Source organism: Camelus bactrianus, chromosome 9 (genome assembly GCF_048773025.1).
Source record: "Camelus bactrianus isolate YW-2024 breed Bactrian camel chromosome 9, ASM4877302v1, whole genome shotgun sequence".
In the NCBI taxonomy this organism is placed as follows: domain Eukaryota; kingdom Metazoa; phylum Chordata; class Mammalia; order Artiodactyla; family Camelidae; genus Camelus; species Camelus bactrianus.
In genome coordinates, this window is record NC_133547.1 from 72,943,278 (window position 1) to 72,959,599 (window position 16,322).

Genomic DNA, 16,322 nt, shown 5'->3' on the forward strand with positions numbered 1-16,322 from the left:
TGTACACAAAAATTACCTAAAATGGATCAAAGACTTGAACACAGGATCTAAAACTACAAACTCCTATGAGAAAACAGAGGAAATATCTCATGACATTGGAATTGGCAATGATTTCTTTATGATAACTAAAGCCCAGGCAACAAAAACAAAAATAGGTAAACTGAACTTCAGCAAAGTTAAAAACGTGTATGTATCAAAGGACACTACTCACAGAGTGAAAAGGCAGAATGGGAGAAAATATTTGCAAATCATATATCTGATAAGAGGTTAATATCCAGAACATACACAGAACTCCTATAACTCAACAACAACAACACAGGAAAACAAAAAACACAACCTGATTCAAAAATGGGCAAAAGGCCTGAAGAGACATTTCTCCAAAGAAGATACACAAACGAACAATAATCATATGAAAAGATGCTCAACGTCCCTAATCATTAGTGAAATGCAAGTCAGATCCACAATGAGCTCCTATTAGAATGGCCATTACTGAAAACAAACAAACATACACACAAACTAACAAAACAAAAAACAAGTGCTGGCAAGGATGTGGGGTTCCCATTAGGAATCTTTGTGCATTGTAGGTGGGAATGTAAAATAGTGCAGCCGCTGCAGAAAATAGTACACAATTCCTCAAAAAATAAAATATAGAATTACCTTATGACCCACTCTAGAATTAAAAGAATTAAAAGCAGGGATATTTGTCCACTCATGTTCATAGCAGTATTATTCACAACAGCCAAAAGCTGGAAGCAACCCAATTGTCCATCAACAGACAAATGGATAAACTAAATACTGTATATGCATACAACAGAATATTATTCAGCCTTAAAAAGGAAGGAAATCCTGACATTTGCTACATCATGACTGAACCTTTAAGACATTATACTAAGCAAAATAAGCCAGTCACAAAAGGACAAATATTGAATGATTCCACATACGTGAGGTACCTAGAGTCATCAAAATCATACAGGTAGAAAGCAGAATGGTGGTTGTCAGAGGCTGGAGGAAGGAGAAAATGGGAAGGAAATCAAAATGAGTTGAACAATTTAAACCTCTTATCTAATGAGTATGAGTTGCCATTTAGGAAGATGAAAAAGTTCTGGATCCAACTGGAGATGGATTGTGGTAATGGCTGGTTGTATAACAACGTATATGTTCAGAATGCCACTGAATTGTACATTCTAAAATGGTTAAAATGGTAATTTTTATGCCCTGTATATTTTACCATAATTAAAATATATATATATATATATATATATATATATATATATATATATATATATATATATATATATATATATATTTAAGTGGAAGTGACCTTGGGTCAGCATCTTGATCTCTGAGAAGCCCAGTAAGGTCCAGCAAGACCGATGAAATGGCCTTTTCCCTACTTCCTTTGTTTGTCAAAACTTACTCCAGGTGCAAACAAGACCACGGGCTGGTGTGGGGGCCCCAGCGTGTGCAGGTGGGACAGAAAGATGAACAAAGATGGGGATCACTGAGGGGACGATGGGACTCCTTGCTTTGAGGCAGGATCTAAAGTGACCAGGGCCAGCAGGCAGGAGTGGGCACAGCAGGGCTCTGGCAGTTCAGAGAGGGGCGGAGGGGACTTCTTGCTTGGCTGCTGCGCGGTTTCGCAGAGGAAGTGGTGTTTGAGGCAGGTTTGAGGGAGTGAGGATGTGCAGATGTGTGAACTGGTGGAGGGCACGCTAGGTGGGTCGTTTGTTTGCCTGGCGTGTGCTGTGACTGAGAGGCAGAAGTTGGGAGAGAATCCTCAGCAGGAGGGGAGGTGACGGGGGAACAGGGACCTGTGCAGGAACTTCTGCCACACCAGCCTGTCATCTTGGTGGGTAAGGACCAGAAAGGCACACTCGGCCTTGATTTGTAACCTTCTGGAGCCAGATCCAGGCGGAATGTGAATGCCAAACAATCATAACTTCTGTTGACAGAGGACTTACCAAGTGTATCTTACTCAATAACCCTAAATGGTGGTCTCAGCTCCATTCCCACCTGGGAAAACTGAGGCCCAAGTGGTAAAGCAAATACCAAGACCAGTGGGGAAAGGGCAGTCTTTTTAACAGCCAGTAAGTGGCAGGGCTGGCGTGTGAACCCAGGCCTACATGGGTCTCAAACTTTAAAATGTATAAGAAAGGCCTCAGGAGCTAGTTTGAAAGCACAAATTCCATTCCCAGCAGCCAAAGCTGGGGTAATTTGAGCAACAACACAAATAAAGTAGAACCGGATCACAGCCCAGGTAAAAAATAAAATCCATGAGCCCACACTGTCACAAATGATAGGAAAAAATAATAAATGGGAGAGAAGAGCCCAATCTCCCATGCAGAATTCTAAATAAATGATGTAGGCAGATTATCTTAAAGAAGATAGAACCACACCCCCACTCCCTTAAGCATGGGCTGCGCGAAGTGACTTCCTTTCAAGAGTGGAGTATGAATGGGGGGAAGCAGAGTAACTTTACAGTGAAGAAACCTGACAAACACAACCCCAGCCAGGTGATCCAGGGAGAGTAACAGTGGTAAGTCATGCTGATGTTATGAATGCTTCATGGGATACGATGAAAATGGCACTTAGGAGGGGAGGGCATAGCTCAGTAAGTAGTGTGCATGCTTAGCACACACGAGGTCCTGGGTTCAATCTCCAGTACCTCCATTAGAAAAAAAAATTAATTAATTAAAAATTTTTTTAAAGCTTTAAAAGAAAAAAAAGGCACTTTATTTCTGCGGTCTTCTTCTCCAAAACCCATACCCCCTAGTCCAATCATGAGAAAAATATCACACAAATTCCAATAGAGGGGTATTCTACAGTATACATGACTGGTACCCCTCAAAACTGTCAAGGTCATCAAAAACAGGATTTCTGAAACATTGTCAGCCAACAAGAGCCTAAGGAGACATGACAACTAAAGGTAATGTAGGATACTGGACGAGATCCTGGAAAAGAGAAAGGACATCAGGTAAACACTCCGAAAACCTGAACAAACTATGGACTTTGGTTATTAATAATGTGTCAGCATTGGTTTGTTAATGATAACAAACGTACTCTAGGTTAACAAACGGTTAATAGTAGGGGAACCTGGGTGTGGCGTATATGGGAACTGTCTGTACTATCGCCTCAATTTCTCTGTAAATCTAAACCGTTCTTAAAAAAAAAAAAAAAGTCTATTAAAAACAAATTCCTGGGTTGACCCTCAGAACCCGGGCCTTCTGGTGCACATTTGCACAGATGTAACGGAGCTGTGAACGAAGCCAGGTCCAAGGCTGGCCTGTTGACAGACTTGAAGAAAAGCAGCAGATACAGCGATATCTGCAGGGATGGAAGCAGTTTACACCAAGGACACTGCATGCTTTGCCTCCATCCGACTCCCTGTGGTTAGAGATGGTGCCTCTCATGAGGCATCAGACTGGCAGCTTTCCTAATGTGAGAACTGACTCTCCCCTGTCAGATGGGGCCATCCCTGAGGGCAGGGCCCACTTCTCCTCTTGAGGAGCTCACAGAGGCCTTTCTCATAGGCCTGAAGTACCACAAATTCTCTGTCTGCATTTTATCTTCCTTTAAGGTAAATCAAGGTTCTTCCTATGAGCAGGAAAAGAGGTTATATACAAAACGTACATCTTTAAAGGCTGGCAAAAGGTCTGCTTGCTCTGAAATAACAGGACTCCTAACTCTTTGGAGAAGCATAAACAATGCTCATAAGCAGCAAACTCAATAATTTGTCGGATTTAGTGCCTTAAGCCTCGTCTCCCACCCCATCCCTCTTCAACACCCCTTGTACCCCAGGCCCCAGGCGTAGACAAGTGATAACTGTAGTAACAGTTTAAAACTGTGATGCTGCGGATTCTATAGTGGAACAAAACTCAACATCCCAGGACGCTGCTTCTTGATTGCAGGAAGTTGTTACTGGGAGGTACACAGCAAATCTCCCTGAAATGTGGGGAGGACATATCAGTAGAATGCACATAAAATGTCTGTGATCACTGATCTGCAAAAGTTCCTAAGGACAGGACAGGATGTGCCTCTGGACAAAGCAGGAAGAGCAAGGGCTGGAAATGAAATCAAGATTTGACAATAGCAGGGGGCGGGGGTGGGGTGGGGTGGGAGGCCAATTCTATTAACATAAGCTGAAGGAATATTAGGTAGAGAGAAACGGTGAGGAGCTCAGGAAAAGCAGTAAGACTTCAAGAGCAAGTCGTTGAGAGTCTGTCTTGTCTGTCACAGAGTAGTGGGAGTTCTGGAAACCCTGGAGCATTAAACGCAGATCAGAGCTTCCCAGAATTCTCCCTGGATGAGGATCAGAAGGTTGGTCCAGGGAGCAGCAGGAAGGCAAGGATTTGGTAATCGATTAGTTATGTCTGTCCCATGGAAGCCGGGGATGGGGATCAGACCAGCAGTGCTGCCCTCTGGACCCCGGTACCCCTCAGAGGATACAAGTATCTCAGGCCATCCTGACATTAAAATCATCCATCTTGCTCACCTTGTTTTGATTCCATGAATATCACCGTTCTAACTAGAATTTGGCGTCCCATGTGACCTCCCAACAGGGGAAAGCATGTGCTGACAGGCTGACATGAGTTTTCAGATGGCTTCACTCTGCTTGTTCCATTGTGATTTAATATGTTTGTGGTCTGGCTTCCTCAGCAGGCTGCTGTGAATTTGGTTAGTTTGTCCCTTTCAGCCTGATTAGCTCCATGTGCACTACAGGAGCTCCATCTTGACCTGCAAAGGAGCATCCCCAGCCTCTGGCCCCTTCATGCCAGCCCTGCGGGGCTCTCCTCTTGACGTCATTAGCCAGCTGCTCTTTGCCACGTCAGTCACCCCAACCACAGCCATCTACTCTAAATCCAGAATGAGCGGTGGGAGGACTGCAAGAAAAAAGGGCTACAGCCACCAAAATAACTTTATAAGTCCTGTTGAATAAAAAAAATAAAAAAGGAAGAAAGAGACCCTGTGCTTAGAGGAAGAAGCCAAGAACACGCCATAAAGAACAAACAGGAGGAACTGGCAAGGTTTAATTGAGAGCAAGGAAGACCCCAGAGGGCCAGTGGGTCCCTGTCATCAACTCTTTGAAGGACGGCAGTGGGGAAAAGGGGACAGGTTTGTTCTCTGGGGCTCCAGAAGAAAGTATGACAACCAAGGGTGGCAGATACAGGGAGACAGATTTTGGCTAGATAGAAAAGAGAAATCCTTTATGGCAGCTTTCCCCTAATATCAGTAATTCAAGTGTCATCATTACTTTTTTTTTTTCTTTCTTTTGTCAAATATGTGAGAAGCAGTATAATCCTGCAACTAGGAACACACACAGGAGCAGGGTGCCTGGGTTCATTTTCTAGTTCTGTCACTTACTAGCTATATAATTTTGGGCAAGTTACCTTACTTTCCTATGCCTGTTTTCTCTGCTAATAACAGTACTACCTCAAATAGTATTTAACTCATGTGATTGTGGTGAGGATTAATTAAATTACACATGCAAAGTGCTTAGAATACCGCCCAACACACAGGATGTGCTAAGTGGTAGCAACGGTTATTTTTATTATAATTTCATACCACCTATACTATTATTTAATATTTTTCTTTAAGCAGACATGTTATTTATATAAATTTATTTCAAAGGAAACTGAATATTACTACTACAAATGCAAAGCCAGAAACACCGGCCTTGTAGAGATGGAAACTGTAAACATAAACATAAAACAATGTTATTAAATTTTAGCTAGCTACTGTTGCCTGTTCCATGGCCTGAATTTGAGGACTGCTGCCTTTTCCAGAAAGGAGACAAGCAAGGGTTATACAAAACCGTCTGATACTTCACTGAGACTTCTTTTGTTGACTATAGGCAGGAGGAAGAGTCTGGCAAGTTCAAGGAAGTGAAAGGCCAGTGAGGCTGGAGCCCTGGCTCTGCTCGGGCAGAGAGCGCAGCACAGTGCTGCGGAGGGAGGCAGGGCAGGATCAAAGAGACGGTTTAGAAAGGAAATACTGCTCCTAGAATGAGACTTCATGCCACACCGAATCATCTCATGAGGCACCCAGTGGTTACCTGAACACACTTTAGAAAGCCAAGTCAGAAAAGCATTGTGGAGCCCACCTGTGCTCGTCAGTGCCCCCCGGAGGACACCTGCTGGCAGCTTCCAAACGCAAAGTCTGCCTCTCACTTCTTTCTACGTTTAGGCATCTTCTGGCTGCAGGGTGTGTACTTTAAACCAAATGCAGAAGTGAGGGGATGGGGAGACCTCAGGAGCAACCCTCCACCAATGAGGGACAGAGGTAGGGAGATACCCCAGTTTCCTTGCCTCTTCATGGGACTCACAGTCTCTCCGGGCATCCTTGGAGAGATTGAGCCCTTTGCCCTAGTGGTAGCTCACTCATCAACACATCTTTTACTGGCTTTCCTCCCTTCTACTTCACTCTCACCAGGCTTTCTGGGATCACTTCCCAAATAAATTCCTGGCACCCAAACCCTCGTCGCATGATCTGCTTTGGGGAAACCCCAACTATGGCACAGTTTAAACTTCTGACAGTGGATTGAGTTGCCCAGTAAGTTCCATTTTCTTGAGGCACTCAAGAAATGGCTGAGAATGTTCAATGGAGATTCATGGATCAGGTAAGAATTCAATGAGAAGGACTTTTAGTACCTTAGGTCCCATGATTCTAGATCAAGAGTTGGCAAACTACAGCTCACGGGCCACAGCCAACCCACTGCCTTTTTTTGTGCAGCCTGTGAGTTAAGAATGGTTTTTATAATTTTAAATGATTGGAAAAAAATCAAAATAAGAATAACATTTTGTGGCTCCCCAGAATGATAAGAAACCCAGATTTCAGTGTCCATCAGTAAAGCTTTATTGGAGCACAGCCACACTCATTCATTCCCACACCCTCCATGACTGCTTTTACTCCATTACTGCAGAGTTGAAGAGTTGCAACTGAAACCCTATGGTCCATGAAGCTCAAAACACTTACTATCTGGCCCTTTACAGAAAAGAGTTTGCTGACCCCTGTTCAAGACCATCATCCTGCAGAGAGACAAGAGCCAGACTGAGACCTGGCTGCACCATAGATGGGGAGCCCATCACCAGATCTAGTATTTAGGGGACTGTTTGGATCAGACCCTCACATATCCTTTCCCTACATCTCTGTGACCACCTTGACGACTCCCTCTGCCCTCTGCAGGTATCTAGGACTCTTCCATTGAATCATTAATGTTTCTATACCAAGAATAATTTTATTTTTAAAAAGCCATGAGACCTTTTCTTCCCCACATTCTGCCCACTGTGGTCTTATCCACACTTGACGGCTTTGGCAGCCATTTAATTACGGATTCCTCCCCAAACCAAGCCAAATCTCCAGTCCAGGACAGTGTCCTGAGATCTCAGATTAATATTCAAACATCTGTTCAACATAAGGTTAAGATGGGGGAGGGGAGGAGGGTTCTGCTGCTTACCAACGGCCTAACTTTGAGCAAGGCATTTAACTGTGTGGGGCATCAATTTCATCACCTGTCAAAGGTGGAAATGATCCTGACCAGCCTGCCAGGATTACTGTGCTAACTAGACGAAAGAAGAGCTGCCCTCAGGACAGTGCTACCTGGCCCCAGCCTCCCTCTCCAGCATATTATTGTATTATTGGACCTCTGTTCACACTCCCTACTCATGGTCTCTCCTCGACCTCCTTGACTTTGACAAGCTCATGGCTACCTCCAGGCCTTTGCACATGCTGCTTTTTCTGCCTGAAACACTTTTTTCTCGTCTCACCCCCGGCCTGGCTGGTTCTCAGCCTTTCTGACCCCCAATCCAAAGTAGGTCCTTCTGCATGCCTCTCCATCTTTGTGCTTGATTCTCGCACTGTATGTGCAGTAATGTCTAATTATAGTCAATTCTCATTATTTACAGTGGTTATATTCTATAAACTTGCATGAACATAGAATTAGCAAATACTGAACCATTTCTCTTAAGGGAAAAACATAAGGTTAGGTTTCTGCAAGCCTCTGGTCACACTTCCATCAAGAGATCAACATGTAACCTTGTTTTATGTGTGTTTCCGTTTCAAGACCCTTAATTTAGTACATATTGTTGATTCATTCACATTGAACTCTCACACAATACCACTATAGGCCATGCCTGAACAAAGTTTATCTAACACATACTTTCTCCTCAAGGCACATCACAGCATTCTTGTGCTTTGGAACATTAGACGGCACTTCAGCACTATGTTTGGGGGTGATTTTAAACAGCAAAATCACCCCCCAAAAAAGCAAAAATAGAAAAAAAATGTGGCACTTAATAGACCACAAAAATGACATTTGTTTACACTTATGAGAGCGGAACCAAGACAGCAGAACACATGTGTGTTGGGCAACTCAAATTTTTCGCCACTCTGTTCGTGTCCGTGAAGGACCGTGAAAGAGCTGCAGACATTGATTTGGGGGTCACAGATAAATGTTAGCAAGTGAGAGGATTTGCAAACATAGAACCTGCAAATAAGGAGGATCCACTGTCCTTCCTTCTCGTTTCTCTCATTCACGCAGTGTGTGAGTGCACCCCGGGCTGGTTTCCCTCTGACTTACCACTTTATCTCTAGCACCTGGAACACTGCTGGGCACGTGGTAGTTTCTCAATAATAAATGCAGTTTAAACGAACACACGAGTCAATTTGGTAAAAGCGCTTCGTTAGCCGCAGTGACAGCTCATATATACGGAGGAGGCACCACGAACTGCCCTGTGCTGAGTGCCTTCTCTGTGGTCCCTTTGGCAACAAGGGAAGCGGCAGATTACTGCACTTTTGCCATGGGCTCTGGAATCACACTGCCTGGGTTCAAATACGGGGCCTGCCTCTTACTAATCATTGAACCCTGAGCAAGTTCCTTTGTGGCTCTGAACCCCAGCTTCCTCAGCTATCAAATGGGGCAGTTATAGGACTACCTACCTTGTGGGTTATGGGGAGGAGTCGATGTGGCATCGCACAGAAAGCATTTGGCACAGCGCTGAGCCCTTAGTAAACATTACCTGTTACGGTCAATAATTCCCATGGCCACTCTAAGAGGTTTATACTATCATATCCATTTTGCAGATGAGAAAACTGAGGTTAGGAGGGGTTCCATGAGTCCCCAGGGGTCACACACAAGGAAGGGATGACAATGGGGGCTCCAAGCCCATGCTCATAACCGCTTTGCTGTAAAGGTAGCACTTACTAAAATGATGAGGGCAGCTCAGGGAAGCTCCCTGAACTTCTGTGGGATGCAGGTAAGAAGAAACTCCCATCTCGCTTGAGTCTTCTCTCATATTCCACATCTGTGCCTTGTTGTTCCCTGCCCGCTTTTGAGTTGAACCCTTTCAGGGCCAGCCCTATTGGGAGGGAGGATGTTGGTTTGCTGTCTTGGGTTTGACAGCTCACAGTCAGAGATATTTCCTGCTTAAAAGGCACACAGAAGACGAGGGCAGAGGACGAGGAGAAGAATCAGCATTCTGGGCTGCGACAACTGGCCTCTGTCTTCTCCAGCCCTTTAGATCAAGGTCCTTACACTTGCCTGCTGGTTGGGATCTCCTGGGAAGCTTTTAGGTATTCAGATGCCCAGACCTCAACCCAGACCACTTAGATTTGAGTCTAGGGTGGGTGGGGGTGGGAGGAAATAGGGCATCAGTATTTTTTAATGGTCTCCAAGCGATTCCAATATGCAGGCAAGTTTAAGAAACGGTGCTTTGGATGTTACATCAGCACTCAGCTCCAACGCCTGAAGTCGCTCTGGGTAACAGTCACTCTTTTCCTACGACTGGCCCATCGGGGATTTGGGCAGGCTTTCCAGAGGCACTGGCTCGCGGAGGATGTTTGTGCGCGGGCGACCCGGTGTTCTGCTCTGCCCCTAGGCCCAGCCGGGAGACGCGGGTCTCTGGGTCCCCGCAGGCAACGACACGTGCGGCGGTTCAGACTTGTCTGGCTACCTGCGTCGTAGACCGCCAGCAGGGCTCGGCGTCCCCCACCTGCCCACCCCAACCACAGAGGTTCGCAGGAAAGGCCCGAGGCTCGGGAATCCTACCTTGGCTGCCGGCGCTGCCCTCCAGCCCCCGGAATCCTGGGACTCAGGTTCGATCTGTCGGCAGCCTCCGCGGTCGCTTTCGTCTGCGCCTGAGAGGCGCCCACTAGAACGCAGGCGCCACCTAGTGGACGCGGGGCGGCCGCGCGGGAACCCGGAGGGGGGGGTGGGAGAGAGGTCAGTCTCGGGCGGAAATGCAGCCTGGGCTTCCCACGTGGGCGGTTTTCCAACACGCCGCGCACCCCGGGCGCAAATCCCGGCTGGGGAGCAGGGACCACCTTCACTCTCTAAAGGGCACTGGGACCTGAACTTGTTGAACCGTCTCTTGAGGTCATGGAGGAGCAGCCAGGCCCTGGCTGCTGGCCTGGGATCCATCCTGGGATTTTCCTGGCAGGACTCAGGGATCTTGCCTTTCATCCAAAAGCTTTCAGTACACCCTAATTTGGCATAGCCTCTCTTTTAAATATACTGGACGCATCAGAAGATGCAAGGGACTGGGTTTGTCTCAAGCCTCGGGAGGCCTTTCCCCTACCAGCACAGCAGCCCTTTCTTTTTGCCTTGCCTCCTACTGGCACCCCTCCCCCCTTGCCCTCCTACCCTGTTCCCTCCAGTCTCTTTGGCTGAACGTTATTAAACACCCAGTCGGTGTCACACCCTGTGTGGGGTCCGGAGACACAGGTCCCCGTAGGAGTTGGCAACCCAGGTAATGTTTCTGACCGGAATGCCATTGACATTTCTTTGGTTGGGGCCTATCTGGCAAGATCCCTGAATCTCTGGCACTAAATGCCAGTAGCCACCCCTCAGTCATTGTGACAACCAAAACCACCTCTTCATATTTCCAATTGTCTCCCAGGTTGGAGGAGCAGTGCCCTATGCTGAGAACCTATTAACTGATTATTAAGGTCAGGTGGATGCCTCCCCCTCCTTTCTTGAGGCTTCTAGGTTTTTGTTTTCGTTTTTGTTTTGTTCTGTTTTTTAAGGAAGACAGGGTGAAAACAGGGCTGCAAAAATGGTGGATTATTTAAAGTGTTTCCATTTCATTTATGTCTTCTTTAAACAAATGTTAACAGAGCACCTACTATGCGCCAGGTACATTTCTACGAACGAGGGATGCAACAAAGAACGAAACAGCTCAAAATCTCTGCCCTCGTTGAATTCACATTTGTGTAACAAAGTAACACTTTTAACACAATTGCACAAATGCAATGCAATGTAATTGCACTCTCACTGGGTAAGTACAGGATTTATTTTTTAAAAATATATCAGTGTGTAGGGCACCAAAGGCAGAGAGTGCCTGGTGATGGAGACAAGTTTTGCAAAGTTATATGGGGGAACGTCTTCTCTTAGTCCTGGCAGTTTATCTCTGTGGTGACCTTTGGAGGTAACATCCCCAGTGGAAGTGTTAATGATACATCGTGACAGTGTGACCTGTGCCAGTCCTCCCTCCCCCCTCCTGCATGTGCCTACTTATCTTTGGTCTCTCTGTACTGGCGTCATCTGGTCAAAGTGACCATCAAGAGCAGAGGAGGAAGAGAAGGGGAGGAGGTGCCTGGAGAAGGAAGGGGCGGTGTGTGCGCATATATGTGTGTGTGTGTCACTGACAGGGGCCACCCGCAGCTACTCAGGGCAGGCTGGTGCCCTGGTGAAGATGATTCAGTCAGAGAAGTGCTGACAGGTACACTTCCCATTCTGTCACTTTAAAGTGTCTCTGAGTCCTTTCCAGACTGCTCTTGCCCCTATCCTTGTGAGAACTCCTCCTCCTCCCCACACCCCACCCCACAGTGCCCCTAAGCTTCCCTGGGCAAAGTCCTAGATTGTAACGCTGGGATTCTGATGCCAGGAGTCCCCTGATGAGGTTAGGGGTTTCCAAAGGACTCTCTCTCCTCTGCGTTCTCCTAACATTTTGCTCATTCCACTAATCACAGTGTTTTGGAAACTAGTTACCAACAGTTCTGTTTTCTCCCTAGATTCTCCATAGGTGATCTCCTTGTGGGACTGCGCCATGTTTGATAGGTGGTAGTGTCAATAATAATAATAAATAATAACAATAATTATTATTATTTATAATGCATTAGGCACTAAGAAGTTTAGATTGACTAGTTTAATCCTCATAATAACCCTATGAAGTAATCACTATAGTTTTTCCCATTTTATTGATGGAGAAACTGAGACTCAGCATGCTTCAGTGATTTACCCTGGGTAGAAGAGTTAGCAAGTGGTGCAGCCGGGACCTGAATTTGGATCACCTGATTGCAGAATTTTTGCCTTTGAGCACTCGACTACTGTGGATTGAGCACCTGGACAGCTGTGCTGGACACTGGGTTTTAGATATGGGACAGGATGGACAAGGGGCTCTCATTTCTATCCCTCTGTGCTTTTGTTCTGTCAAAGGGAGAATTTTGTTTGCTGCACTTTGCTTTTTTAATAAATTCATAATGTTATGAACTGTAACCTACTTTTAGTAGGTAAGGGCTTGTTTATTTTCTAGAGTGATGCTTCATTAAAGAGGGTGAGACTACTCTATTGTCCACAGTAGATAGAGCTAGAACTAGGGGTGCCGGGCACATGGGCAGAATGTTAGGTCCCTGGGAGAAGGAGGGGTAGAGAGAGGAGGCAGGGACATCAATGAGAACAACAGGAAAGGGCTGGTGCCCATCCCAGGAAGGGCACTTTGGTCTTGTGAGGCTGGCCCTGTGGACTGAATAGGAACTTGATTTGGGAAGTCATAGTATGTTTACGTCTGTCAGAGGGAAGTTTGGTCACTTTCTGGTCATGAACTGCAGCTGCAAACCCTGCCAAATATTATGAGGTATATGAGCAGCATGGTATGTATGCTGTCTCACTGACTTTTCCCCAAAGTCCAGGAAAGTGAGAATCAGAGATGTTTAGCAACTTGCTGAAGACAACACAGCATATACACCATAGAGTTAGTATTCAATCCCAGGTTCCTCTCATGCTGAATCTGGTGCTTCTAACCGTGACCATTAGCTGCCTTTCTGTAAATGAATGATGAATAGAACTGAACTCCTTGGGAGGGATTTGCATTTCTTCGTTTTGGCCAGGATGTCCTTCCTTCCTCTACCGGCTAGTGTTCTGTTCATCCTTCTAGGTCCAGCTGGAGAAAGCTCTTCCCTATGCCCTCTTTCCAGTATGACCTTTTACCTGTACTAAAGCACTGCATTCTGCCTCTTGGTTTAATCCCTGCAAAGGTGTTGCCTCTCCCAACAGACTCTGTGCCCTTGAGAGCAGGACCCACGTGGGTTGTGCTAGACATTGTGTTTACCTCTCCACATCCGCCCTTCTTTTCCACCCTGCTCTGCATCCTGGGAGGCTGCCCTAAATGGGAAAGACCAAAGGTTTCTATGCCTGCTGGCTTCAACCTGGATTTGGCCAATAGGAGCCCTGGGAGAGACTGAGGGAGGGAGGAAAATTGAGGTGCTTATGGCCCCGGCTCCCTTCCTGCAGGCTGGAGATGGGGAGGGCTGGCCATTCTCCTACCCACCAGCCACAGCTGTGAAGTGTCCCTCTGCACACAGCCCTCTTTGCCTCCACATCCAGGCCTCCTAAATTGCAATTCACTAAAGTTCTGGAAACCGTACAACACCCAAAATGGAACCTTGTACCATGTAGCTCAATAAACAGCTGGTAAGCTAAATTAGGGGCAGGTGTGTTTGTTTGTTTGTTTGTTCGAATGCAAAGCAGGAGAGAAAGGATTTTAAATGATCTTGAGAACTAGGACCAGATGGCAAATAAGCCCCTAGGCTCCTGGCAAACTGTTTTTATTTACTTTTTTGTTGGGATGATCTGAACATTTTTTTCATAAATTAATATACAGCAAACTTGGCTTCAAAAATTGGTGTACAGTTCTATGAATTTCAGCACGCATGTCGATTTGTATAACTTACCACCACAATTAGGACACAGAACACCAAAAACTCTCTCCAGCTATTACTCTATAGTGATACCACTGATCTGTTCTTAATCCTTATATTTTTGTCTTTTTGAGAACGTCATATAAATGAAATAAAGCAGTGGATAACCTCTTGAGACTGGCTTCTTTCACTCCTGAATGCCTTTGAAATCCATCAAACCTGTTATATGTAACAGCAGTGTCTCCTTTTTATTGCTGAGTAATATTCTGTTGTATGAATGTACCACAGTTTATTTCTCCCTTCACATTTGGGATGTTTCTAGGTGTTGATTATTAATTGAGCTGCTCTGGGGTGGGGAGGGTATAGGTTAGTGGTAGAGTATATGCTTAGTATGCATGAGGTCCTGGGTTCAATCCTCGGTACCTCCATTAAAAAGACAAACAAATTTTTTTAAAAATCTAATTAGCTCCCCCCACCCCCCCACCCCAAATAGAGCTGCTGTAAATATTTATGTTCAGGTTTTTGTGTGAACATGGTTTTTCATTTCCCTTTGGTAATGTTATGGACTGAAAATGTCCCCCTGCAAATTCGTATGTTGAAGCCCCGATCTGCAGTGTGACTGCATTTGAAGATAGGACTTTTATGGAGCTAATTAGGTTAGATGAAGTTATCAGGATGGGACCATAATCCCACTGAACTTGTGTCCTTATAAGAGCAAGGGGCACCAGAGTTCTCTATCTTTGTGAGCACGGAGGAAAGGCCATGTCTGCAAACCAGGAAGAGAGTTCTCACCAGAAACCAAATTTGCCAGCACCCTGATCACGGACTTCAAGCTTCCAGAACTGTGAGAAAACGTCTTATCGTTTAAGCTGCTGAGTTTGTGCCATTTTGCTATGGCAGCCTGAGCAGACGGATACAGGTAAATATTCTATTAACCTGAGAGGAACTGCCAGACTTTCTAGAGTGGCTGCACCATTTTGCATTCCCACCAGCAACCTATGAGATTCCAGTTACTCTGCAACTTTGCCCACGTGTGGTTTTATTGGCAGTTTTCATTTGTGTTTTGTATGTTGTTTTTTGTGTGTATGCTATGTTTTGTAGGTGGTAATGGTTAAGGAAGCATTTTTAAAGCTTTGAAAGTATCCTGCTGAGGTCCCAGCCATCTTTGGGTTGTTCCATCCCATTTCTCTTTTCTTGTCTTTCTACTGGCCTCATTCTGTTCCTAGGGCAGTTTCCTCTAGGCAGAGACACCTAGTGATCTGGCAAATTACAGTCCTCATCAGAGGTGAATCCATTTCTGAGAAAGTTGAGGAAGAGGTTACATGTGGGCAGATCTGACTCCTTCATGGGACCTATGCCTCATTTAAAGTTCTATTGTCACCCTCTTGAATTCTTACTAGTTTTTGAACACAGGCCCACATTTTAACTTTATGTAGACCCTGCAAATTATGCAACCAGTCCTGGGCGTGGGGGTCACAGGCAGGGCAAGGCTTCTCACCAGGTTCACTGTGAAACGGGGCCTCATCTTCTCACCAACCACACCTCTAAACTAACCCAAGCCCAGCCCGAGAGTCTTGCCTGTCTCCTTGGTGCTCCTGCTGCCTGTCTTTTGTGCTGACTTGGGACAAGCATGATTAATTCAGAGGCTTCACAAGAGAATTGTTGTCTTAGGATCCCAGCATCCACATGAAGATTTGCCTTAATTAGGGTCTCTTAATCGGAAGGCATATGGAGCCTCCCTCTCCCACCCTGACACACCCGCCACCCCCACCTGCACTTTGGCGTTTATGTGGGAGAGGTAAATCCGCAGCATCATCCTGTCTTCCTCATTGTCACTCTGCCAGCCCAGTTGGCGAGAAGCTCGCTCCAAGAGAGGTGATTTATGGGGGAGTCTTACCACATTCTCGTGGATCACTGAATGCCTAGGCCCAGGAGGATCAGTGGTGTTAACCAGAGGCACTGCCAGGGGGTCAGGAAGGGGAAGGAGTGGGAAGGTCACAGACTTTGCAGGCATCTTCCTGAGCTGGCTGCCCACCGGACATGTGGCCTCAGGCCATTGACCTAAACACTCTGGACTCAATTATTTCACCTCTAAAGTGGACTTAATAGTGGAGAGGGTATAGCTCAGTGGTAGAGTGTATGCTTAGCATGCATGAGGTCCTGGGTTCAATCCCCAGTACCTCTATTAAAATACATACATACATACATACATACATACATACATACATACATACATACATGCATCTAATTACCTCTCCCCAAAGTAAAATAAAATAAAATAAAAATTAAAGTGGACTTAATAATACTCCCTTACAGGACTGTTTGATGGTGAGGAGCCAATGCAAGGACTTGGGTAAAATATCCCAGGTGGGCATACACCCACCCCTCACCCTGCCAACCCTGTAAGTGGG

The 16,322-nt window shown here is 45.7% G+C and overlaps 1 protein-coding gene across 8 annotated transcripts in view; it reads right to left on the reverse strand.

The window, feature by feature from the left end:
- The window catches only part of CHD9 (chromodomain helicase DNA binding protein 9), a 209,076-nt gene extending 198,686 nt beyond the window's left edge, over window positions 1-10,390 (reverse strand). For 6 of the 8 annotated variants that reach the window (XM_074370743.1, XM_074370740.1, XM_074370737.1 and 3 more), the window contains exon 1: window positions 10,043-10,192. The gene's annotated coding sequence lies outside the window, so the exon portion shown is untranslated. Of the gene's footprint in view, window positions 1-9,199; window positions 9,881-10,042 lie in introns of those variants that run through there. The other 2 variants (XM_074370742.1, XM_074370736.1) reach the window with 2 other exon arrangements.
- Between the last annotated feature and the right edge of the window lie 5,932 nt (window positions 10,391-16,322).